Source organism: Cygnus atratus, chromosome 1 (genome assembly GCF_013377495.2).
Source record: "Cygnus atratus isolate AKBS03 ecotype Queensland, Australia chromosome 1, CAtr_DNAZoo_HiC_assembly, whole genome shotgun sequence".
Classification (NCBI taxonomy): Eukaryota; Metazoa; Chordata; class Aves; order Anseriformes; family Anatidae; genus Cygnus; species Cygnus atratus.
This window is the reverse complement of record NC_066362.1, coordinates 189,426,375-189,450,745: the sequence shown is the minus strand read 5'-3', so window position 1 is coordinate 189,450,745 and position 24,371 is coordinate 189,426,375. Positions and strand designations below refer to the sequence as shown.

The 24,371-nt window shown below is 40.5% G+C and overlaps 1 long non-coding RNA gene across 1 annotated transcript; it reads left to right on the top strand.

Annotated features, from left to right (window-relative positions):
• The first annotated feature begins 16,767 nt into the window (after positions 1-16,767).
• On the top strand, positions 16,768-22,103 carry LOC118245911 (uncharacterized). The gene is made up of 4 exons (XR_004778016.2): positions 16,768-16,880; positions 17,920-18,021; positions 18,709-18,756; positions 20,946-22,103. It is a non-coding gene; the product is annotated as an uncharacterized LOC118245911 (long non-coding RNA).
• The last annotated feature ends 2,268 nt before the right edge of the window (positions 22,104-24,371 follow it).

Sequence of the window (24,371 nt, the reverse complement as noted above, 5' to 3'; positions counted from 1 at the left end):
AATACATAGGTTTAAAGATACCACTTAAAGGAAATATCTCAACTTTTATTCAGGTTGCCAAATGACACTTAAACCTCAGTCTCTGAGATGCTGGCTTTGATCTTCAAACGTGCAATTTATTGCAGTGGAAAAACAGAGATAAATTCAGGTTCACTATTACAGTGTTCGATTCTTCTTGATTTTATGAAGAAGCAAGAAACAAAGCTATAAAGTTAGGAAAAAAAAGTGTGTAGAATGTATAAAAACCTATTTCAAAATTGAGAGTGTTATTGATTATCTAGTTCAAAGCACAGGTGCTTTTATTAATGGCAAGTCATGATGTTTGGAACATACTTCTTTTATTTAGTGGGTGAAATGAATCATCGATTCTCTCATTACACTGATATGTCTCTATAAATTCAAAGATGTGAGACAATGCTACTATAGCTAGTACTCTGAGCATGGCCTGCTAAATCCTGTGCCATCTATCTTTATAGTTGTTTGTACAGAGACCTGCTGCAAAATCAGTCACCTCCATTTATGTACTGCTTAACACCTCTGTTTTTATATAAAAGCTGCAGTTCAAAAGTACAGATATGTGGATAACAAAGTTCATATCCTGCAATGGAAATATAAGGCTGTCTGTCAGTTTTCACTAGCTGACCCAGCTTTAAAGTAGTGGCTGTTTCTATAATGGATTATTTCACTGGAAATTCAGCTCAAAAAATGGACCAGACTCTGCAATGTCTCTCTCTGTGAGGATCATGCACTTGCATGCTAATAGTCCGGATCAGGGGTATGAATCTGGTAAACTTGTTCTACAGTAGCTCCCGGAATGATTTTAAATGACTCAGTCTAGCACTGACACTAGGAATGGCCTTCTCAGCACTGATTTTAAATAATGATCTCCCCTGATGCTCAGTGCCTAGCCTGCCCACAGAAACATCATTTATTTGGAGACTGCTGCACTTCTCAGTCCACTAAAACTGTGATGAAAGTCTTCCTTCTCTTCAAGTATCTCTTTGCCAGAAGCAAATAGCTATGGCAGGCAGATAACAGGAAAAGTACCTCCCAAGAGCAAAATGAAGTTTTATTTAATGTGCTCTAGGATAAATAGTGCATTAAAATGTTAGTATGAGCAAATTTCTTTAAACAGTTCTTAAGACCTAGACAGAGATGCATATCAGTGGTTTTTGCCACATCATCCCTTAAGCAAAAAATACCCCCAAGCCCCAGAGGCATACTTCCCTCTATTTTTCTGTCACCTGCAGATTTCTGGGTAGGTCACCCGTTTCTAATGTTAGCCTATCTCTGGACACTTGAGGTTATTTTACTATACAGAAATGCATGGTTTTCCTCAGAAGTTGTGAGTTCTGCTGAACCAATGCCAGAATGAACATTGATACCAGGTGCCGGCTTTGGCAGAATCCAGTATCACACCTACAGATAAAGTGTAAAATTACATGTGTCATGCCCAAGCACCACAAATTACTCTGCCCTTCATCTCAAATAAAATGATAACTCCTACTTTGAGACTTCAGACAATGTAGCCTTGGCAAAAGGAAAGTTTTTCATAGCCAAACACATCAAACCTAATGTATTTTACTGCACCAGAGGGGTTGACTTTTAAAGAGAATGTATTCCAAATTGAATCTACCTTTGGGGTATAAAATAAAACATACTGTCCTGAGCAACTATAGTGATAAACAGTATTTCACCTGCTTGGAAGGAACCACAATACTCCCATGCTTACTGCTGGAGGCTTAGATATGAAGGTGATACAGACAGAAGCACATGGGGGCTCATGATGAGAGAAACAGAAGGTTAGGAGTGAAGCGCTCATCTCCTTTGAGGTTTCTGACTGTTGCTAAAGCATCTGAGATGTCCATATTTTATGCTCATTGTCAGAAAGCTATTGAGGATTTGAGAGGAGTAGTGGTCATAGCAGGTCTCACCATGAGAGGAAGGTGATGACTCTTCAAGCTCTTGGGACCCTAGAGGCCACTGCTGCTCTCCCAAGATCACAGCCACCACGTGGGTGGCTGGGAGCTCTCTGGGTATATCCCCAGATTAACTGTTTTCAATCAACAAAAAACACATCTGGGCCTTTATCTCCATATCTTAGTTTCTCTCATCTCTAACTCATCTAGAAATTTTGAACCCTCCAAATGCATGGCTGATCTAATTGGACTCAATCTCACAGAGGAGCTAGTTAGCAAATAAAGTTTTGCTCAAAGTGAGACCTGATTTAGCAGATGATTGTTAATTTTTAAAGGAGGGTTGGGGGAATTGTACCTACCACTTCTGCTATTGACATCAAAGCTGTGGTTAAGTAGTGTCAAGTGGTTAGGTAGTGTCAAGTTCTCAAAGGACTACACTTTTAATTAGTCTCTAAAAACATGACCACAATATTTGCTCTGTGAGCCTTCACATGAGGAAGTCCTTGAGTTGTGCAGAGCCATGTTCTTTTTCATACAAAACTGCAGGACTTTGCACCAAGGAACAGACTTGATCTCAAACAGTGGACTGTCAGCAGAGATCATATGAAAATTTACATATTATTAAGACCAAAAGAGTAATTTACTGAAGATTTTTAATCATTTTCAGGCAGTGGCAAAAATGTTATTTAGGTCTTTCTGTTTCAAATTGTTTGGTGGGATAACAGGCTTAAATTGGTTGCTTTTGAAAATGTATGGACTAATAGTTACTATGCCAACTTCTATCTTAACCTCAATTTCATTTTGAATTTCTGAGCTTTTTGCATTTTGCTAAAAAGAAAGAAAGAAAGAAAGAAAAAAAGCCTAGGGAAAATATTGGCAATTTGAAATAAGTGACTGCTTAGCATATCATTGCTAATATGGAACTGGCCTGGTTAAGGACATAAATCTTTAAGGACAAAGATAATTATCTTTATAGCTTGCAAATTCCTTATTAGTGTGTGGATAGTGTTACTATAAATTCAAGCTGCATATTATGAGCCACACATTTTTAGCAGTTTGAATTCATTCTCTGAATATTTAGTAAGATGATGAGAGGAGGTGAATGGCATCTCCCCAGCTGGACACAGTTCTAGCTTAAGCAAGACGATAAACTTCTAATATGAAGATGGAACTTATGGATACTGGCCAGCACAAAATAACATTTCACCAGTGGAATTCCAGTTCAAACTCTATTCTGGAAAGAAAGAATTCTAACAAGGCTCCTCTCCCTTTTAGGGGCTTCTGGGAAAAAAAAAAAGAAAAAAAAGAGAGAGAGAGAGGAGAGAGAGAAGTAAATGGAAAAGCCAAGTGTGTGGTCTTTGAAATTTCAGATTAATTTTGTAAAAGAGACAGCATGGGCGGCTTTTAGGAAAAGTAACAGAAACAAATGCTGCAAGTTGACAAGAAATATTTGCTGTCCATAAGCTCTCATAACAGCATCCATGACCCTGCAAATAGAATTATTATTTTTTCCAGTAAAATGCCTACACCAGAGAGCCTTATAACTTTGTGCAGATTATTGAAGCAGTACTTGATCCCCCCTCCCTTTTTTTTTTAAGGGAAAAAAAGTTGTCAGACACATGGATAAAAATAATTTTGTTGGGATACATGGATCTTACTGTTTATATTTTTGTGTCCTTTTAAATTTTTACACAGGCTTTACCCTTGAAAGAATTGTTCAACTAATCCTTTGTTTTGTCACTTAATTCAGATAATGGCATACATGCCTTGGGGGGTGCTATTGATAGGTAGGTCCTCCCATGCAGCAAATCTAGACAAGGCAAAGTGTTTTCAACATGTGAAGAAGCACTGATTTATTCCTGAAGGTATGGTAATAAGATGGGGCTCCAATAGGAATGTTCATAATCACAGTCCATGCAAATCTATGTAAGTGCTAACATCTTCAAAATATTATGTGTGATCCTAGATGCAGTAAATTTTTGCAACGTTCAGCACTGTACTATGGCTTCATACTGGCTCACCTGCCAGTATACTTACTTAGTCAAAAGTTTGCATTCACTCTGGTTGAAAAGTGGATCTTTCACCAGTCCAGAAAAAGTTATCATGTGGTCCTCTCTCCTGCTATATTCAACCTTAAACAGACAGATCACAGGATATTTCTGTGCAATATTAGCTATCCACCCCACTTATTAAAAATAAATAAATAAATAAATAAAAATCAGAGCATTGTTATGGAGTCTGTACCCTTGGACATGTTCAGAAATCGAATGGACAAGGTTCTGACCAAATTCATTTGATGCCCCCTGTTCTTAGCAGGAGGTTGGACTACTTGATTTTCAGAAGTGTCTTCCAACTGAAGCTATTCTGTGAGCTCATTACTGAAAATCTGCTTTTTCAGGCTGGATAACATAACAGAAATATATGTTAAAATTGTTGTATCTAATGTCCTAAGAATCAAACGTATTTCACTGTTGTAGACTCAGATCCTGATTCATGCCAACCTCAGACACCTTGACTTAGTCATACAACTGTCCTATCACCTTTCCCAGACAGTGATGCTGGAGGTCTTATGTAAAGACTTCTGCCTCCAGTAAATGCCTTTTTCTCTCCACTGATTCTATGGGCAGCCTAGAGCAAATTAATGCACCTTATTTTGATGTCTGTAGCTAAGTGGAATGAATTTAGGCCCTAGTATATACTTTTAATCTGTCTCTAATAGTAGACATTTACCTTCTTTTGATAATAAACAACTGCTTTATATACTCAGCCTCTCAGACATATGAGTGTGATAGAAGAATAATGCAGGAGCCTAAGGAACGTTTAGTTCAAAGGAAGCCAGAGCATTTGTAAAGCATTGCTGGAAGTGGGATACCATGTTTTTATTCCAAGAATTACTGGTAATTTGAAAAATTGGCCCCACAGAGATCAGTGGTAAGACTCTGAGATAGCTCTGAGCCACATGAAAGGAGCAGCTTTTCAGAGTGGTTACTTTGGGAAGGAAATTCAGAATAATCAAAAATTTGCATTAGAGATGCTGCTAAAATCAGTGTCCTCCTTTGTCAATTCGGTTTTTGAAAGACTTCTGAGTTAGTATGGCTGATAGCATTGTTACTGAGTGCCACATTTCAGCAGTTGGAGCTGCAGGATACGCCCAGTGGATGAAGGATAAGGGAGATAAAAAGAGATTTTACAGATGAATTGTTTTTACATGAAGGCAAATACTACATTTTCCTTTTAAAGCAATTGTTATTTTATCCCATAGATGCTCTTATTTACAGTGGCTCAAATAGTTTACATTTGAGACGAAAGCTTAGCAAGATCAACTTGCTTCGGTACAACCAAATGAAACGCTTTATAACAATCTACCAGCAAAGTTCTTATACAGTGATCGCCACACAAACTCTTTGCTCTAGCAATAAGAAATTGAAAAACTCTACAGCAGCACTCCATTACGGAATCAATTTTGGTTGGGCTATTCTCAGTCTACAAAAACCTCAGCAAAGATGCAAAGATGGATGTAACCCTGTCTGAATTCATGACCGTGGACATGGCACACTGATTGGAGTCGCCTTATACCCAACAGGGGAAAAACACACCCTGCTAGTTCTCTGCACAGAGGTGAACTGAACACCATATGATCTGGACAGAAGTATGAAGTAGTCAGTGATGCAACATTTTGGCAAAATTTTCCAAGTATACAAGGAAGCCATGAGAAAAATCAGGCAGCCCTTTCATTTATGTAAATGCTTTCATTTCACGTAAATCCTGGCAAAAGCCCAAGCATTCCATATGATAATTCATATTCACTTGCAAAATCTTAGTGTCCTTAGCAAAACTGGTGCATAAATAATTCTAGAGAACAGTTCTTGGAAATGATTATCTACCGTAGTAATATTTTAAGACTTTTGGGGACACATTCAATTAAATCTTCATATAGTTTCCATACCAAAGAAATCCACACAAAGCTGAATAAATAACAGTGGAGAAAATGTTTCCAGCCTACACTGACTTATACTATGGCTCCTTTACACTACTTTAGAGATGTAAAAGGACCTTAAACAGCTTTAAATGAACTGTTAATGCAGGACATAAAGGACATTAGCATAAATGAGAATCAGCTTCATGTATATTAGGGAGTTAAATGATTGCCTGAATTACTTGGCTCCAAAAATTCAAAGAAAGATTATGAATCTATTTCAGATTTTGAAAATTATTAAGCCACCTCCTCTGCTATGCTTTTTATTTCATGTTTTCATCTCAGTCATGAATTGTGATTGTCTTTATGCTCTGTGGCCCAGCTTCAGAGGAAGGGAAGGGAGAATGACACTATCCCAGCAATTCAGCAGTCTTATTCCTACTGGCTACCCCCTGAGACCTGAGATGTGGGTTCAGTCTGAGAAAGATCTGGATCTCAACCCACTTGATGCCTAAATGAACCCTGAACCCTAAGAGGTGTTTAGCTCCATTACCCCATTTATTTTTTGTGCTGAATTTTGTGATGAATTAATCAAGAGTGGGCTGATAAATCAGACTCCTATGAAGGTTTATGTGGGATATCCTTGCTCATCTATGAAATATCAGGAGGTTATATGTCTTGCTTCCACCTGTTTTGCCAAACCAGGGACTTGTGAAGATGTATGAGAATTTAGGTCCCACAAGTGTTCAATGATACTCCAGCTCAAGCTACAAGGTTAGCCCTATGACTAGAGAAGCACCCAATGAGATGAGCAGCAATGAGATGAGAAGTCACAGTGGTACCAGGAGTAAGGATTTGAGGCAGGACTGGAGCAGAGATAGGAAGTTAAGAAAGGATCAGCAGTCAGTGAAAACTAATTTGTGAAGTGCCTGTTCACTTAAGCTGGGTTTAAGTATTGCCATGAATTCTTGATCTCCTACATAATCCTGTAAATCTCTAAACCAAATTTGTGTGGAGCACAGGAATTGGCTCTTGTCTGGAAAGAGAATTCTCCCTTATGGTGGTGGTACTGGGTTCCTTGGTGGTATTACATTCCTTACATTCATTGATGATCTCGATAGGCCGATAGTGTTGGCATGTTGGAATGCACTATTACTGTTAATACCAAAAAACATTTGTCTTCTGATTGGCATAGAGAGGACAGCACATGCCAGTGGTACCTGATTCTTGACTCTGTTGGCTCATGGAAATTGTTAATGTGTTGGTTGTACAGAATCTGGCAGCTCACATCAGTGAGAAGTTCTTGCTGCTTTTTGGTGCCCCCACTCTCGAGTCAAGTCACAGATCTGGGAAAGCAGGAGTCAGAGAGTAATACCAAGTAAGTGAATGCCCCTCGTATATTTTATTCTGTTTAAGCAATCAGTACAGATGCAAAAGGCAGTATTTTTTTTTTCAGTCCCTGGAAGTTGTTTTCTAAAGTGAAGAACCCTTGCCTGTCCTTATCAGTCTCTTCCAGGAGACACGGAGTTTGGTGTTCAAAATTGCACTCACTGCAGGAGCCATCCAAATCCATCTGTGTTCTTCAGTTTTCTGGAGACTTTTCAAAACCGTTTCCATGATTATGGCTTCAGCTTCCTTCACTTTTTTAACATCCCTAAAAAATATGTTAATCCATTTTAGGCAAAAATTTATTTAATCTATTTTAGGCAAGATTTCACAGAATCATTTTATGGCAATAAAATCTCAGTCTAGCTAGACATCCCAACTAGAGCTTATCCATGCAGAAGGTGAACCAGTAACGTGGGGTTAATGTAATCTGTTTTGAGAATCAAGAAGTAGGACAGCACTGAAAACCTTGTCATTGGCCATAAATGTTTGTCTACAGAAGGAGAGGTGATTCCTGAGGAGCTAAAGGAGCTGCTGGAGTGACTGCCCAAGCAGCTGAGGTGGAAGCTGCACTCCGAGGAGTACTATTTATCTTTTCTATGTCTGTGGCATTGCTAATGAGTCTGGATGGATTCACACACTGATTCAGTCTTCCACTAATACATATTTAAATATTCACTATTCACTGGTATCAGCTATGGAATCTAGATGTCCCATTCATACCGCAGTAGGCAGAAGTCTCTTGTGGTTCTCTTTGACTCACTTAAAATCTAACAATCCTCAGACACTCATGGACTCTCCTTGAGAAACTAGAAGTGGTCAGTGCTGAAAGATGCTCCAAATGCTGGTCCCTCAGTGACCCACTGCTGGGAAAATTCTCCAAGAAGAAGAAAGAAATGGAGGATTTTTATTTATTAAAAAAAAAAAAAAGGAAACAACAAAACAAAAAAGGATTCTATTATAAAACAGCTGCTGTCATATAAACCTTGCCCATCATCCTTACACAATACAGAGCAATAACAAAAGACAGTGTTGATGTTTTTCACTTCACTTTTAAGTCCCAGAGAGTCACCGTAAATTACTAAAATTATGATGATGTGTTTGATTTCAGGAAAGTCTTCGTCCTGAATTGAAAATACTGAGTTGATATATCTCCTGCTGGATTCATTTTGAATCTAGTACCATAATATATTGACAGAGTGTTAGTGATCAAGAAGTTCTCTAAACTTAAAGTGTTTCCTAGGGAATAATTAGAATTTACAGGAAGCAAGATAAACATTGAAACTGACAGGGATTAAAAGCATCGGATTTTTATTTTTATTTTTTGGTGTGGTTTATAGGGTTAATGTAATAAACAGGAATACTCCTCTGGGTAACTGAGAAACTTAGAAAATACTTTAAAAGCTCCTATGACATGTCTGGAAGAATACAATTCAGTGAAAGAAAATTGGTGAGGTTGGGATTGTATTTTGCCCTGTGTTGCAGAAAGATGGGCACTTTTTAATATTTCCATGACAGAAAGCAGGTAAAGGATCTGGGTGATGTGGGAGAGAGCAGCACAAGCATATAACCAGAGTCAATCAGCACAGGTACTTGTGGGGCTGAGATGAACTGTGTTCCCCATCCTGCTCTGCATTCACTGATGCTTCAGCAGGGGAAAACTTTTTTTTTTCTTAGTAGAGAATTTTTCTCCTAGTTTGGGGTGTAAGCAAACATGTTTTTCTGTTTTTGCTAGTTTTTCCCATGCTTGACCGATGAACTGTTCTTATGAACCCACTCATGTTAACAAGGACCCAACCTGTTAGCTGTTCATGACTTCACCAAAGGTCTGCTACCTGTGGCAACTATTTCTGCCAGGCACCTCCAAAAGGACTGTAGCACCCTTATTTTCTATCCAAATAGATCATCTGCCTCCTTTCCCTTATGTGCCCTGCTGAATTCACAATTTGTTTTGCTGTCTCAGGCAAAGAAAGCTAGAAGACACAATGTGACAGAATGACTTATTTTAGATGTCATTATGTGAATGCACTTTCCAAGATTCTGATTTCCTGTGTGAAATTTAAGATTTTATGGCATGTGGGTATAAATATCACTCTCCTTTCTACACATGGAGAAAGCCAGACTTCGTGTGAGAAAGAGAGCTTCTCTTCTTGTTTGTTTTGGGACAGAGGAGGGTGCAGGGGTGTGCAAGCTGCTTACTACAGAGTTGGAGGGAGGAGACGTGTGGGTCAGCGAAGAGGTAGCCCCTAGCAGAAGCTGAAGGAAAATAAGGAGTGTGAGGATAGCACTCTGGAAACCAGCGAATGCCAGTTTGGCACCTGGGATGTGGAAGTGTCCAGACTGTTCTCTCCCCCAGCACATTCCTGTGCCCCTGCAGCTGCCCAGAGCAGTGACATCATTGCTCCATCCGCCTCTCTGTTGAGCTGAGGTCTCCTACCAACAACAGAGTCAGAGTATGTTAGAAGTTGTGACCTCAGAATACTCAGGTACACTCAACATGATTAATTTTGCTATTGGTCAGGCCATTAGGTCTCGAAGACCTCCCTCTGCAATGGGTTATCAAGAAGGCCCCTGATGATAGCCCTCTGCACACAGACACATATTCACAGGTGAGGTGTCTCAACTCTGGGATTCCCAAGACTCTCATCATGTATTTGCTACCTTCACCTATGCTTACCCTCCCATAAAATTGAAAATAAGATGGGGAAACAAAAACCTACTTATTTGAATTGTTTAAGCTAGCACAGCTGCTTTTGGCTGAAGTGAGCTAGGAGGCAGCTCAGCCAGCACATCTGAGTGGAAGATGAGAGAAGTTGAGGTTGGGCTGAAGATGGCAAATTTGCAGCAGGAAGAATCACAGAATCATTAAGGTTGGAAAAGACCTCCAAGATCATCTGGTCCAACCATCCCCCTGCCACCAATGTCACCCACTAAACCATGTCCCTAAGCACTACATCCAAGCTTTCCTTAAACACCCTCAGGGACAGTGACTCCACCACCTCCCTAGGCAACCCGTCCCAATGCCTGATTGCCCTTTCTGAGAAGAAATGTCTCCTCATTTCCAAACTAAACCTCCCCCAGTTCAACTTGAGGCCATTCCCTCTAGTCCTATCACTAGTTACCTGCTGACCCCCTGCTCCCCACAGCTTCCTTTCAGGTAGTTGCAGAGAGCAATAAGGTCTCCCCTGAGCCTTCTCTTCTCCAGACTAAACAACCCCAGTTCCCTCTGCAGCTCCTCACAGGACTTGTGTTCCAGGCCCTTCACCAGCTTCGTAACCCTTCTCTGGACACACTTCAGGGCCTCAATGTCCATCTTGTAGTGAGGGGCCCAAAGCTGAACACAGCATTCAAGGTGCAGCCTCACCAGAGCAGAGTAAAGGGGGACGATCACCTCCCTGGTCCTGCTGGTTGCACTATTCCTGCACTCAATTCCCTCATCCAAGTCATCAATAAAGACATTAAAGAGGATGGGTCCCAACACTGACCCCTGGGGAACACCACTCATGACTGGTCACCAGCTGGATTTCACTCCATTCACCACTACTCTCTGGGCCTGGCCATCAAGTCAGGTGATCAACCCAGCAAAGAGTGTAGCTGTCCAAACCATTGGCCTCCAGATTCTCCAGGACAATATTGTGAGAGACTGTGTCAAAGGCCTTGCTGCAATCTAGGTAGACTAAGCTTTCCCTCATCCACCAGGTGGGTCACCTGGTTATATAAGGAGATGAGGTTGGTCAGGCAGGACTTGCCTTTCATGAACCCATGCTGACTGGGCCTGATCCCCCAGTGGTCTTGCATACATTGTGTGATTGTATTCAAGATGACCTATTCCATCTCCTTTCCTGGCATTGAGGTCAGGCTGACAGGCCTGTAGTTCCTCTGGTCCTCCTTACGACCCTTCTTATAGATGGGTGTCACATTAGCAAGTCTCCAGTCATCTGGGACCTCTCCAGATGACCATGACTGCTGATAGATGATGGAAAGTAGTGTAGCAATCACATCTGCCAACCCCCTCAGCACCCTTGTGTGCATCCCATCAGGTCCCATGTGTTTGTGGGTGTCTAGCTTGCCTAAATAACCTCTAACACAATCTTCTTCAACCAGGGGAAAGTCTTCCTCTCTTGAAATCCAGGGCTGTGGTCCTACTTTTTGCCCTACTTCCTCCTAGCAGGATCTTGAACTCCAACATCTCATGATCACTGCAGCTGAGACTGCCCTTAACCTTCATGTTTCCAACTAGACCATCTCTGTTAGTACCAAGCAGCACCCCTCTCCTTGTTGGCTCACCTACCACCCACATCAAATAAGTTATCTGCAATGTTCTGCAGTAATCTCCTGCTGTCTTTGCTGTCTTCCCAGCAAATATCAGGGCGGTTAAAGTCTCCGATAAGAACCAGGTCCTACAAACATGAGGCAACCTGCAGCTGCCTGTAGAAGGCCTCATCCATTTCCTCTTCCTGATCCGGTGTCCTGTAGTAAACACCCACCACAATGTCACCCCTATTGGCCTGCCCTTTAATCCTCACCTGTAGGCTCTCAATCTCACTTCATCCCCCGCTAGGCAGAGCTGCACAGATTCCAGTTGCTCACTCATGTAAAGAGCAACTCCACCACCTCGCTTTCCTGGCCTGGCCTTCCCAAAAAGCACAATGCTGTCCATGGCCTCATTCCAGTCATGAGAGCTGTCCCACTGTGTCTCAGTAATTGTGACAAGATCATAGCCCTGCAACTGCAGGCACACCTCCAGTTACCCTTATTTATTCCCCATGCTGTGTGTGTTTACATAGAGACATTTGATCTGGGCTCCTAATGCGTCTGCCTTTCCGGATGAAGCAACTATAACTTGTTCATGTGAGCCTACGGCAGCTCTCCTGTTAAGCTCTTTTCCCTCTCTAGGTTCTGGGCATCCTTTGCCAGGTCTGGTGTTCAGCTGGTGTCAGCAGGATGGCATGTCATCCCGTACCTCATCACCAGCACCCGTGATGATATCCCCCTCCCCGACTGAATCTAGTTTAAAGCCTGATCAATGAGTCCTGCCAGCTCATGACCAAGGACCCTCTTCCCCCTTTGGGAAAGATGAATCCCATCCGATGCCAGCAAGCCTGGTGCCCAGTGATGACACCAGCCACAGAACCATGTGTTAATTTCTATTAACATGTTTCAGAAGTTTATGCATAAGCCAGTACTTTGATAAGTAAACTTCTGGGGTAATGAAAATGGTTTTCGTGAGCCTTATTTAAATGACAGGAGATGTGAGCTTCGGGGAGCAGGTCATAGCCAGCCTGTGTTGATAAACTCTACCCAGAGGTGGGTGAACAATAACTTCACCTTCATCTACCTCGTGCTGGTTCTTGGGAGGCTCCTAAATCATCTTGTAATTCTCTGTAGCTTACAGGTAAAAGGTGTTGCTCTGAATTTCCAGGCCACATCTCCTAGCATCTTTCCTGGAAAGACCAGGAAATTAAGTCAAACTAGCTTTTCAGTGTAGATTCATGCATAGATCAGCCCTTTTTAGTTCCTCTTTGTAATCATTTATATCTACCCATATGGCATACAGTCAGCTGGTATAAGGCTTCTTCACCTCTTTATGGTAAAATGCAATGAAGCTGCATGGAGTATATCCTTCTTTTAAATATCTATGCTATATCTATTCTACATTCTTTTAAATATAGCAGAAAAGCTTTGTATTGAGAACTTGCAAGTATTCCAAAAGAGAAAAGGAAAAATAAAAGAGTAACCTCAGTGTTAGGTCTCTATTCAGATTAATCAGCTATAACCAGCAGCAGAATCACAGCAATGGACTCATCAGGTTTCTCCAACCCTCTGCTGTTGGTATGGGATTGCTCCTGGGAACGTACGGTTTCTTGCTTTTGTCAGTGGTTTCTTCAACTGCACTCATAAATCTGATGGGATTTCCACCACCTTCTCTGGGAGTAATTCCACATTACACACATGACAAGTTGGGAGTATATTTAATTGCAGTGTGTGAGAGATGCCTCCTTTTGACCACAAATTTCACACACTGTAGCTTATTGGCCAACAGATGGTAGCAATTTTTGGCCACTGTGGACCTGGGATGTGTCCAAAATGGTCAGAAATGAAAGGCTTCATATCCTACAACTAATTCTTAAAGTTCTTCAGCCTCATCATTAATGAAATAAAGAACAATGAGTGAAATGATAATGGATCATGATCATAGTAATAGCCATTAAAGTTAAACCATGTGTCAATTTTAGAAAGATGCTTACCTGCAACTAAGTAATAGTGCATTATCTGAGATTTTTTGATAGACAAAGAATAGATGAAGAGCCTCAAAATTTATGGGAAGCATTTGATATTAACTTGTTTTCTCAATTTGCATTAGAATATTCTAGTATGCGGACATGCAAACTAACTGATAATTAGAGAACTTGAACAAAATGTCCCCATTCGTAAATCAAAATTATTCAACACAAATATTAATTGCAAATTTAGCCTTTTTTTTGTCTGTTCGTGAATACATTTGTTATGCATAAATATTTATTTACTGGTTTATGAAAACTGATTTTAATCTGTGGGTTGCTTGTAAGATGGTCGTTATATCTGTATAGTCTTTATCTGTGCATCATAACTAGTCAATAATTCACATAGGTATCATCTCTTCTCTCTCTGAGTGAGATTGTGACTTTAAAAACAAAATAATATGGAATAAAGTATACAGATAATTGCAGTATTGGCATCATTTACAGAAACAAATCACATGCGCTAAAATTTGAGGAAAGTATGAAGATTCGTGATTATCATGACAAATAACCACAGCTGTGTGAAGATTTATAGGCATGACATATTATAAAAGCACAAATAGCAGGAAACTCTACTTATTTCTTTTATTCACAAAAGTATTCTTGAATCACAACGTTATTGTAAATGCCCATTCTCACAATGATATAATTTTCCATTTGAATTTCTGAGCAAATGAACTGCATTAATTGTAACTGTTTGTCAGCTTCCAAAAATTGTAAGACAAGATAATATCCAAGCTTTATGTTCACATGAATAGACACTGTGGTCTGCACCCCCTGTCCTTTCCCTGTCTTCCTTCCTCTTTTTTGAGGAAAATGAATCTCAGACAAGCTCCTCTTTCCATTTTTATTGCTGAGGGCCATTCCACTGTCAACAGCTCTGCACCTTTTAACCCTCATGATGGAGCTGCCACTTAAAAACAAATTCTGCTAGGCCATCAGGGAGCTTCCTGCAAAGATGGAGATGACAGAGCCTCTTGCAGGAGGCTGCTTTTAAATCTGCTGTTGGGGGGAAGCCCTTGTTGTCTGGGATCTAACAGTGTTTGGGTTCAAATGTGAAATCCCTGGCCTCATTCTGGATTCCTTACATGTAAGAGGCACAGCCACTGGAGAGCTTGGGAGAGGGGAAAGTCGATAGAAGGAAACTCTCACTTGGCATAAAGCCTTGTTTACCCAGCCTGGTGGAACAAACAAGCAAACAAAAAACCCTGTTCAAAAAAAGCCCCAGTGTGTAACCCACTGTGTGCACTTGGAGTGTAGAATATTGGTTGGCTTTGAGTTCAGTGATTTGAGGCAAGAAATTACGGGAGTGCCCTTGGACAGTGAATCTTTCTCTAGTACACTAATTATTCTTACTAAACTGGCTATGATGAGGGACTTAACACTGCTTATTTTGTGATCTTTCTCTTCTAGCACAATGGCCCTATGAACAGGTGGAGGGGATTTTATCCAGCACATCCTTGGTTGTTAGCCAGCACATTCTTGTTCTTCCAGACACAAAAATATTTACATATTAGCATTAGGAAATAAGATCTTTCACTTTTTTTTTCTTCTTAATTTGTAAAATGCGTACTAACAGCTTATCAGATACTCCTTTCCAACAAAAATTAGTACAGAAAACCACACCTCCACCTTGCACTTGCTGCCCCTAGCTAACAGCAATATTTTTGTGTTAACTTTTTGTCACTAGGAGTCGATTTTTCCCAGCACAGCACCTAAGTACAAAATGCATTAGCGCAAATGTCTGAACTCCAAACCCATCTGGCACTAGGAGCTATAAAATATTGCAGTATTTGTCTACAGTTGATTTTAACAGACTTTCTGGACAATATCTCTTAAAAAACATTGTTGTGCAATGGAATTAATTAACACAGGTACCATGTACAACATAAATTTTTATTGTTTCTTATATACCATAAAATTTCCAAGACAGAAGCACCTGGTAAAACCATACTGTCTGACTGGGCATGGCATTAGGAAGGCCTCGATGGGAGCAGATGGAAAGTCTGAGGATGAAATAAGAACAGATGGGAAGTCTGAAGGCAAAATTTGAACTTGGGTATTTCAAAGTTCACATGGCTGAACATAAAGTCCCATTAAACAAGTTCCAATAAAGAGTTAAACTGACAGGCTCTGCGCTGCCCTCCCTCCTTTCGGTTTTCCAGTGTCACTGAGCTGTCAGCAATGCTTGTGGCAGCAGTTACAAAAGCACTTTCCTTAACTCTGCCTCCCCCTTTCAAAATGGAGTTTTCAGCATTCATCCTGTACCTGGGATTTTACAAAGGCGTTCATGCTATAAACATGGAAAAACATTTGAAGCTTTGTGTGGAGCTGATGGCTCTCCCCTGTAACTTCCCTCTCTTCATTTAGACAACTGTGTGGCCACAGAAAGCTGTGCTGGCTGAAGGCTGGGATATGCAGCTGATGCCAACTCGTGGATGGACCCATGGGGCTGCAGAAAACAGCACTGAGCTTCACCCGTGGCTGGTGTTGTGAAAGAAAAGCCCTGCTCCTGCTGGCATAACTGAGTGCAGTGTGCAGTTGGTTCATTTTAATGCGTACAGCTTCTTGGAAAAACTTTCCCTCCTACTGCTCCTCCAGCAGAACAGGTCTGCTGCACTGCTAACAGAGAAATGGGGGCCAAAAATGTAGGAACAAATATGATTGCTACCTATACATTACAGGCAAAACCACAGGTGGAAAAAAACTTTGCTCGACCTGTTTCTTGATGCTTACTGAAGCTTTTTAGCATCTCATTGGGGATTTGGTGAAAGATTTTTATTTTAGAGTGAATTTGCCTTAATTTGGTGGGGTTTTGTGAAGACTGGATTTGTATGTAGGACCTTGCATGGGCAGTGTTAGTAAATGGGGTGAAATGACAGATAAGGGCCTGGTGTTGCTCCTAAACCAGGATCCTTTGTATGCAATTGTTACTTTTAAAACCCATCAAACCCTAATACGCAAGTGTCAGCTTAGACTATTTTCTCCAGCTCCCTCAGATGTGCAGAGTTCCCATTTCGTAGCCCATCACTGGTTATACAATGCAAACACTGCTCTGGGCTCCAGAACTGCAGATTCAAAGGCCAAGGCAGAGAGGTACTTTTCACATTTAAATAAACGGCTCTTTTTAGAAGTTGATACAGACACAACAGTTTGTCCACTGGTTCTAAAACATATCTGTAATTTTTTTTAATGCTTCCCATAGCAGGATATATCAGTTCCAGCATCTGATGGATCACATGGAAAGTGCCCAGAAAGGAGACACCCATCTACAACTCGTCGAGTTCCCAGGTTACTGATCTCATGCATGTGGCCAGCAGGATATCTGGGAAGAGCCGTCTGTGCGAACTCAGGCAGGGCACTGGTGTTGAATTCACGGTGGGCTTCCAAGGCCTGGAAAAGTGATGTCTTCCTCCATCCAAACATAGCTCTTTGAGTAACCTACACATGTGGGTCCCTCTGTGGCCTGGCTGTGTCACCTGGGTCTCGAGGAGGGGTCAGCATATTCTGAAATTCTGGAAAGCTCTTGAGTAATGGCCTGAAAAATGACAGGCTTCCACATGTCCCTACTGTACTTGAGGAAGCGCAATCCCCGTGATGAATGGCCTCTCTGCTGTGCACAATGCCTTTTAAGATTCCCCCCCCCCCGCCCGCCCCGCTGTAAGCCAAACCAAAGAATGTTTCCAGTTTCTCAGGCTCTATTTACCTTCCCTCTCATTAGATGAGGCTCTCTCCCTTGCTTTCTGATGATTGTGCACATACTTCAACACTTCTGACTGATTTCAGCTGCTCCCGCTATGTTCCAGAAAGCTGACACATGGGAACGCATCACCTCGCAGCCAGCGCACAGCTGCCCCTTGCTGATCGCCTTTAACCAGGCAATAACCAGGTAGAAGTATGACCCAGAGGGTTTCCTAGTGGGTCATCGAGCTGGAGATGAGTCCTTTAGCTTCTGTCACCGTCCCTGTAGCTGCTGCAGGGTTTCAAAAGCCACAGACCATGTCCAAGAGCCTGGTGGAAGCTGGCAGGGGAGTGAAGGCAGGTTGCAGAGGGCTGAGTGGACAAAGCGGCAGCAGGCTGGGTGAATGCTGTAGCTTTTCCATTGTGCACCACCAGACCAGCAGCAAACAGCATGCTGAAACTGGCCTAGTTCTCAGCAGCCCAAAACTATCCAGTCTTCAAGGTTGTGATCTTTTTTTTTTTTTTTTTTTTTTTTACTATAACTGCTCCCTGATGACAAAGTAATACATTTTTAGCATAGTTCAAGTATAAGATGCTAAAATTATACTACCTCTCATAAGTGTTGCCTCATAAATACAGATTCTGTTTTCATGGACATTGGAGTGGGTGTTTCATAAAGTATCATAAACAATTTATTCTGTAATGAAATAACGCAGTAAATTATCTTTGGTTTCAGATTGTGCTCGCGGCTGTGCTGAGAACTTTTTGGTGTGGTCTGTAAGCCAGAGCTGTGGAATGTCTCCCCTCCCTCCTCCCATCCCTTCCTCTCTCTCTAAATGTAAGTGAAAAGCTGAAATTATTTGGAAAAATGTAAAACTTACCAGTTGAACATTGGGAGGTCCAAGAGTATATAGGATGATGGAGCAACTCTCCTTGCTAGCATTAATCAATTATGTTTAGCACCTAACGTCCTATCTACCTTTTTAGTGTCACTGAGTCCAGTAAAGAGATGCAGCATCTCATCTCAGGTAGGATCCACCTGCACATCACCCTGTGTAGAGTGAGGGGATGGTGGCATGATGAGACCATGACCACAGTCTGGTACCAGAACTGGGTGCCACAGAGGGGGTGTGGGTAGTGAAATGCCATTGTCATAGACACCGCTCCCATTAATCCATGCCTGTCTATGGATGTTTTCCAGTGCTCCATGGGAACAACTCATTTTCTTGCACAAGAAGTTCCCAGTTCAGTCAGACAGTTGTAAATATTACTTATGTGCCACAGCCCCACAGTGCATCACAGGATGTGCCTGAAATATGTTTTCCTCAATCAGGGATGAATTTACTCACAGTCTGAAAAGTAAAAGGTTTCTGAATTAGGACTGAATTTCCGAATTGCTTGTAGTGACAACAGGCAGAAAGTTAACTGAGTAAAATAAATACAGTAATAATTGAACATACACGTGTAAGAACGCAGTTACATTGAAAAATGATTCCTCCTTATTTCTTTCCTCTGACTCTGTCAGGAGGTATGGCTGAAGGCACCCCTGCTTTGTGAGAATCAGTAAAATGTGGTAAGTTTTGTGTCATTCCTGCTTGTTTATCTTTTTGCTTCAGCATTCAATTTCTTTTATAATAACTCCATATAGTTATCTGTGGCTCATTTATTTAGGGTGAAATTCTAATCTGTAAAGAGCTCAGTTAAAAGATCTGCTGTCACAGTTAGTGAAGCCAGGACTTCATCCACAGCATATGCATTTCACTACTGCCAATTATTGTCAGAAATAGTTGAACCTTTGCAGTCATCCAGATTTTCAGTTCTGTTTTTCTCCTTTTATGTAGTGACTGATGTGACAAGTTCTTTGCAGAAGTGACCTGCATTTTGTAAAGATGTAGGACAGTGAGTTTCTTGCCATGATGCTCTACCATTTTAAAAAAACCTTTAGCCATATCTATGAAAGTGTTAAAATGATATGGTGTCTTTCACATTATCACTCAGTGCCTCCAAGTGCAGGTTTGCAGTTACACATCAGCTGGGTAGGTATGTCTTGCTCTTTGTAGTGATGGTGCTCAACTTCCAATGACTTCTGAAAGAGCAAGGTGGGTAAGAGCCAGACACTGAGTTTCTAGATAATTGCTTAAGGTCCTTTCCATACCCTCCCTTATCAGTTTTATACTCCCTTTGCTTTACTGCACCCAGCCGCAGACTTACCTGTGTCCTTCAATACCAGCTCTTTGGATGCTATCCAGTAGGATGCATTTTTAAACAGTGCAAAATGATTGCTACACTGTCAGGGAGAATGTGTGTTTCATATAAATGTTATTTCCAAGTAGCACTGTATAGTACTACTTAGGATACAATACATCATCATCATCTTTTTTTCACTAACATATTAATAGTGTTATAATTAAGAATAGTTTATTTGAAATACTTAAGAATTCATTTAGTTGTAAGCATGTGCAACAGGTCAAGTACTTGCTAATAAAATGGCTGTTCTTAACATAACTGCACAAAAATAGGACCTCTCTGCTGTTTGGGGGAAAAGAGCTTTTAAAGCAATAGCAGTCAGATTTGTAATGAAGAGAAAAAGATGAGTGTAGGAGCAGTGCAATGTTGATAGCGGGCAGCTGGTAGATTCTCTGGAAGATGACCAGTAAGCTCTGACATTACTCTAAGTAGCATCACAAGAATTGATCCAAGAACTATTCGGACAACTTTTGTGGCATGATTACACTTAAGTTGAACTCTTTTTCCTGTTTTGACTGTTTTAAATGTTTCAGTGCTGCCATTACATTTTCTGTGAAGATCTCTCACATATGCTGGCTTGGCCCATTTTGGCTATTTTTTTCAAGGTCAACTCACTTTTCAGACCCTCCTTTCTGTCCTTTCCTGACATAACATGGATTTTAGAATTGGCGATACACATTGCTGTTGTCCATTTAATGCTTCTAGGTCTGGATTGTCTTTGCAGGTGCTGGGGTTGGGATAGGTGCTGGGAGAAAAATGGACAAAGTGAGTAAACACTAGAGCTAAGTTTGTGGAGCAGATGTGCCATCTCACGCTGGGGAAGTCCTTCATGTTTTTGAACATCAATTTTTAGAAGAGTCTCAAATACTAAATATGTTTCATTTAAGATTCAAGTGTTCAAGCTTTAAGCTAAATGTTCAAGCTAAAGTAGCCTTTATTGATTGCTGGGGAAAAGAAAAGTAAAAGCAAGGCAATTTCAAAAGTATCCAAAAATTTCAAACAGCAGGGGCATATAACAGAGGCACACTTTCAAGAGTTGCTATTCCAAATCAGCGAAGAACTGAGGAGAATTTAGATGAACTTTGGTTTAGTGTAGTTTAATAGAAGTTCTATGTATTTACCAAGGATTCAGTGCTACCTTATTAGAAAAAGCCACACAAATGAAGTGTTGATTGTAAATAATTTCAAGAATAAGTTCAAGTTATTGAACTACAGAGATCTGAAAGAACTTTACAGACCAGATAAAACATCCATTCTGCTTGAAGATAGAGCAAAAATGCCAAAAAAAGGCAAAAAATTTACTGACACACACACTGGCAAAGAATATGTATTCCAATGATGATGACATTGCAACACTTACATAAAGCACTGAGAATGTGCCAGGAGTGGGATATATGAAAATAAACCCTGCTCTCACATGGTAGGTATATGACAAAACTTGGGTTGTATTAAATAGTTTTTTTTTTTTCCCTTAAGATTTCTAGGAATTAACTTCATGTTCTTTCTTCTTCACAGTTCATTCAAACCATCTGCAAAGTTTTGAAATAAACAAAGGGAAGGAGAACAGTAATGCGACACGTTTTCTGGGAAGTACCAAGGTACAATTTCTGACCTGCTAAGGCATCTGGGGGCATATCCAAGGTGGGATGGGGGAAGGTGACAAGAAGGCCCAAATCTCAAGTGAGGATCCAAAAACCTTTGTTTGGAAGGTGGTTCCTTTTGTGTGTTATAACTGGCATGTCTGATCTCCCAGCAGAGTGCTCTGAGAACCGGCCTGTGAATGGGTGAATGTCTGTAGGATGGTGTCCTCCACCTTTTCTGTACAGGCTAGGACACTTTGGCCAGGGTGGTGAGCCTCATTGCCAGTGGGTGAGCAAAACCATGATGGGTCTCTGCAGCCTTGCAGCCAGGGCATAGGCTGAAGTCTGGTCACTGCTAGCCAAATTTCTGGAGTTCAGTGTTCAAAGTAAAACACATCAAAAGGCTAAGCAACAAAATGTGTATCTCCTTCCCTGCTGACACTCTTAGACATTAGGCTGCTTGTGATTTACAGAGTTTAGGACTAGGAGGAACAACCAGAAATCTAGTCAAAACTCCAGTGTAATTGAACCAGTTAATTGTTGCTTGAACCATACTTCTTTCTTGACCATAGACACAAGATTTTCCATTTAAAAAAAAGGTCAGCTGTGCTTGGGCAAATGTAAAGTTCAGCTAGCCCTGTGCCTGTTCTCTTGTCAGAGAGGCTTAGGGACAAAGGAAAAAGACAAGAAAGTTAAAAGATTATTTTTTCTCTCTAAAAACCTTCCAACTAACAGAAACCTGCACCTCAGGTTCCATCTTCTATATCTTCTCCATCGTCTCCATCTGCTATAGCTTAGTCTTTCAATAGCCATTTGGAGACATATTCTTCTGCCCTGTATTAAAATATATTTTCTTTCAGTGGGTTCCAGTTTATTGAACAAATAGATTGCTCATAATAAATGTCCAGTTCCCATCATGTTATATTGTTCCACTAATCTCTAAATCAGCAGGAAATTTCTTCTTATTACTCCTGCTGAATATAATGATGTTGAATAATGTAACGGGCAGTAACAATCCTTAAAGAAGCCCACTAGGAACACACCCTTTTATTGAATTTTCCCTATCATTATTCAAGAGCTCTCATTTAGCTTCTTCTATATCCAAATAAGCACTCCATAGATAAGAAAATATTTCTAATCAGAATATTGTGTTCTATTACTTTAAATGACTAACATTAGTCCCAGGTAACGCACATCTTTAAGTAACCTTACCTATGTGAATTTGTAATCTGAAAGTTTACAGCCTGATTTTGTTTTACAACACCTACTTGATTGACATGGATTAATTCATACATTGTTTTCCATTATTTTGTCTGGAAATAATGTTATTTCACAATAACTAATAAACCTGTAAATATCCAGATTTCTGCTGCTCCATTTGTTTATTTATTTTTTCAAACATAATGTCTTCAGTGTTTTGAAACATCATTATCACCATCAGGTTCATTAAAAATTGCTGTCACTGGCAAAAAGGTCACAGCTAACTCTTCTAGGACTCTCAGTAGAAAGTTATGTAAGAATGGTTCCTTTAAAATATTTTGTTAAAGTGGATGTTTTCCTTTGAGCTGATGTGGTTCAGAGTTGCCCTTAGATTTTTGGAAGTAATCGTTCTGAAACATCACTTATATTTTATGGTTTGGGGCTATCCTTTGTTTGGGTATACTGAATGCAATGAGGTCATGATCATTGGTTCCTAGGCAACGAACAACTTCTACTCCAGTGGTTAATTCATCTTTATCCATCATACGAAGTCCAAAGCAAAGTAACCTTCTGTGTCAGAAACTTATGATCTATAATTATTAGAAAGTCTGAGACGTTTTGTTAGTGTGAGATTTTGAGCACGACTTCCAAAGTGAAGTCACTCTCTATAACAGCTATTTGTTTCTCATTCTTTATCTGTATTGCAGATATTAGTATTTTTCTGACAGGCAAATAAGTTAATATTAATTCACTTGCTTTGAAATACTTTCTCGACTCTGTATTTAATAAGACAAAGATCTGGTATACAATACACATTTGCATGCATGAACTATATACTCAGACACAGACCAAAAAAAAAAAAAAAAGACAAAAATTTTGTGAGATATTTTGCATTTGTATAGCACCTTCATCTTACCATCCTAAACTGCCTTTAAAAATGAATTAACATACTTCTGCTAAAAATTTATGCCAGTCACTGCAGTTTCTTGGCTCAGGGAGGTATTGAGATAGATAAAATCTTATTATCTTGATTTCTTGTAAGTGGGGAAATTGGAGGACAAAGTGGTTAAGTTCAGCATGTGAAATGTGGACATCTCATCTATATTTAGGTGTCTCCGTGGCCTGATTTTCAGAGTTTGCTGAGCATCAGCAAAATCCCATTAGGGTAAGTTATCAAGGTCATGCAGGAATCTTATGCCAGGAATTGTCCTGACTCACTGCCCAATGTTTTAGTGATGTGTGGAAACAAAATTAAGATATCAACTCTTTTTATTGATAAGAAAAGGCATAAGGTTTCTAAAAAAAGAGTCCACCACTTTCAATTTCATCAGATCTGTACAATTTAATCTCCACCAGCTCTAATGCACTAACAGCCATATTATGCTGATTTGCAGTTACCCAAACTAACACTAGGTAAAGCACAGAAAACTAAGTTTCAAACAAGCTCTTTGAGGCTGTTGCCTGTTGCGTTGCTGGTTTGTTCCAGCTGTGGGCTGCTAGCCCTTCACCCAGAAAATCATGGGATGTTTGCAGCCTGGTCCCACCGGCACGAGGCTCTGGAGGACCCATGGGCAGGTGCAGAAGGGCACTAGAAGGAGATGTTAATGAAGCAGAGTGAAAATGAAGCACAAAAGCATATTTCTGTAGTGGAGAATGGAGAAAGGAGTGGCAGGAGGCTAAGCAGAATGATGACAAGTTAGTTATTCAAATAAGATGAAAATACTTGTGACCCAGTCCCATAAAGCCTGCTATCTTATTGCTGTATGCTACAGAGATTTTTAATTTAAAGGGCTGGAGAGTGATGGAAGTAGAGGCATTAAGCCCTGAGCCACCAGGCGGGCAGGAGCGCTGAAATTAAAAAGTTATGTTTAGAATGAGTTCACTGGAACATGACCTCCATCTGCACAGGATTTCTTTCTTTCCTTCCTTTTCTTTTCATTTTTGGTAAGTGACAAGCGAGTTCTGGGTCAGATTCCCGACACAAGTGAAAAGAAGCAGAGTGAAATAAAAATTTTGATAGAGCAATTCACTTGGGAAGATGACTCCTCCCCTGCTCCACCACTCACCTTGGTTGAGGAGGGAAGGAGAGATGGGGTCAAGAAACAAACACTATCTCCACACATATTGTATAGTCTGGCTGACCATATTCTGTCTGGGGTAG